This window comes from Odontomachus brunneus, unplaced genomic scaffold (genome assembly GCF_010583005.1).
Source record: "Odontomachus brunneus isolate Ranch 3 - 2012 unplaced genomic scaffold, Obru_v1 Obru_scaffold_202, whole genome shotgun sequence".
NCBI lineage: Eukaryota > Metazoa > Arthropoda > Insecta > Hymenoptera > Formicidae > Odontomachus > Odontomachus brunneus.
In genome coordinates this window covers 173,235-176,142 of record NW_022639652.1, presented here as the reverse complement: position 1 = coordinate 176,142, position 2,908 = coordinate 173,235, and the positions used below count along the sequence as shown (strand labels likewise).

The following is a 2,908-nucleotide window of genomic DNA, read 5'->3' as shown; positions in this document are numbered from 1 at the left end:
AATTTTTATGAAATTTCAGACATTTCCTATTGTGTATACAATAATGGAAGGTTGTACAAAAAAAAATTATTTAGAAATTTTAAGAAAAGTCAATAATATTATCTAAATAAGACCAGAAACAATATTAACCGATTTTGAGAGAGCTGAGCAAAATGCGTTCAAGACAGCATTCCCCAACACAAAAATCATTGGTTGCTTTTTCCACTATAGCCAAGTAATAAAAGATAACAATGCACATAATAAGAAACATGAAATGCATGTTAATTTTCCTTATATTGCTTTCTTTTTGCAGGCGTTAGTACGCAATGCAAAAATATATAAAATTTTAAAGAGTGACAGACAAGAATTAGGATAGAATGCGACAAAATTATTATTATCTTTAGCATTGTTACCCGAATTATACATAGAAGAAGGTTTTAATATAATCACCAAAGTTATTTTTGATAAATGTACATATTTAGAAACATTTTTTAATTATTACAAACATGGATCAACAATTTTAAAACATGTTCGCTCTGCGTATATAAACAATTACACAGAACAAACAATATAAACGAACGACATAACAGAGAATTGAAGGAAAGTTTACGTAAACATTTAACAATACTCACATTTTTAGGTATAAGAGCTCTATTGTAGTTATTTCTAGAATATTTTTATCGTTCTTACAATAGAATATTATTTACAGCAAATTTAACAGAACACCAAAAAAGTATTCACTGCATGATGAGGCATCCAACATTTTGGATGAGGTCAGACTTAAACTGCTCCTTAAAAAAAAAGAAGAAGAAATACAAAAGATTTGGAAAAAAATTGAGAATAATGAAGATTTAGATTTATTATTAATCTTATATGACTTATCGCAATTAATAGGAAAAGAGGAAATAAATGCATAACATGTTCTTACTTCCTATTCTTCTTTTAATTTTCACAAATTTGTTGTTTCACAAATTTGTGATCCTTGACATCATTGCATCTTCCATTTATGATTTTTATTTTTCATTTTATTGTCGTCTCCTTTTAGGATTGTCAATTTTTTGGAAAAGTTTACAATTTCTGACCATAAATCCCAATAACTATACTTGCAGAGGCAAACGTAGGTAAAACATCTTGTTTGCTAAAAGATAAGAGGAATATATAGGTCAGTAGGCTATGACAAAGTGATAAAAAACATCAAGTACATCCGTCGAAAGCATTGATGACAGTAAATATCAATATTACGAACCTGTCTTCGGTTTGTTGCGTCAATCTGTCGTCACACTCGTACTGACACATCTTACTCTGATATTTGACGTTAGGAAGTAATTCAATTTTTGCTTACAAGTGGGAAGCATTCAAGAATACAGTTACTTCAGACTTTTGCAATCTTACTCCACAGAACTGTCTTCCAGCAATTAATTAATTCTGCAAGCACATGGATAGCTAGGGAGATGGAACAAAAAATTAATCAAAAGAAAGAATCAGTCCAACATTTATAATTACAGAATGTACATGGATACTTCATCTTTCATTTTATTTGAATATGATCTACTTACCTGATAAGTATTTGTTTATTGCAATGGTGACAAATTTATTCCAATAGAAGAACTAAGCCACAACCCTTATAGAAATATCATACTAAGAATCATTGATAATTACTTATTATCCAGTATTTTTAATACTAAAAATAAGTAATTATCAATGATTCTTAGTATGATATTTCTATAAGGGAACCATTACTAATATTTATATTGAAGCATGCTAAAACACTGAAAAATTTTAATTATTTATTTACATATAATAATTATTTATCCAATTATACATATACATGCACGTGTGTATATATATCTATAAATATATAATGTTTTTCACCTTATTCACTTTATGTTCTCACTTGTCTTATTTATTATGTTCTACGCACCTTATGCTTTCACTTATGTCATTTTTATTTTATTTTATTTTAATAAAATACTACAAAGTATGTTTCATTTATAATTTGACGTTTGCATAATATTTGTGATATACACGCGCGCACATCTGTCAAAAAGTTTGCGCAAACTAACAGTTTACCACTTAAACAGGGTCAGTAATCCTTAGAAATTGAAATTATGTCATCTAGAGGTTTTCGAAAATTTTTTCGATGACGACACTGTTATTTTTGGGAGCGTCCCAGATGCGCACATTGACAAACGGACACAGCCAACTACAACGCCGTATGATTAGAGATATTCTAGAGACTTTATAAACAACGACATATGATTGGATGTGTCCGTTTGTCAATGTGCGCATCTGGGACTCACTCTTACTTTTTACGATTTTTTACACCCCGGCAACTTACTTCAATTCACAAAATTTTATTTTCAACACAAAACGTTACACCGTGTCATGTCACGGTCGCCACTTTAGACTGGATAGTGGGTTTTATGCACTGCGTACTCGGATATCGCGCGCCGCTTTCGCACGTGGCGCTGATCCTCGTGGCTTACAACAAATAATTAAAACAACAACACAAAATTGACGTCGGGAGCGGTTCCCGGATGCGGCGCAGTGGCCGCATCCATCCTAAAGGCCACTGCAGAAGTGTCGGAGGGTGACGGAGACGTACACGCACCGGCGTTAATGCCGTCCGAATATCCGTGTGACTCGCACACAATAACGCGTCACTCATACACTGCTACGTGTAGGTGAGCTAAGAGCAGCACGGAGTGGCGGAGGGAGCTAGCGGTATACGATCGTCGGACGCTTGGAGAGGGAATAGTGGTGGGAGTCGCGGCGATCTTCCATCCTCTATCGCAAACGTAAGAACGAGAGAAATAGCATTATAAGACGTCTGGACAGAAATGCCGTCCTAAAATACGTGTGAAACACACGAAGAAAACGCTTGACTCACACTGTCTCGTCTATACGTGAGCAATACGCGGTGTCCCGA

At 33.7% G+C, this 2,908-nt stretch overlaps 1 long non-coding RNA gene across 1 annotated transcript; it reads right to left on the bottom strand.

The window, feature by feature from the left end:
- Positions 1-397: 397 nt before the first annotated feature.
- LOC116852098 lies at positions 398-1,448 on the bottom strand. Its single transcript, XR_004379689.1, has 3 exons — positions 1,226-1,448; positions 908-1,117; positions 398-770 (listed from the first exon to the last, which is right to left on the bottom strand). It is a non-coding gene; the product is annotated as an uncharacterized LOC116852098 (long non-coding RNA).
- Positions 1,449-2,908: the final 1,460 nt, after the last annotated feature.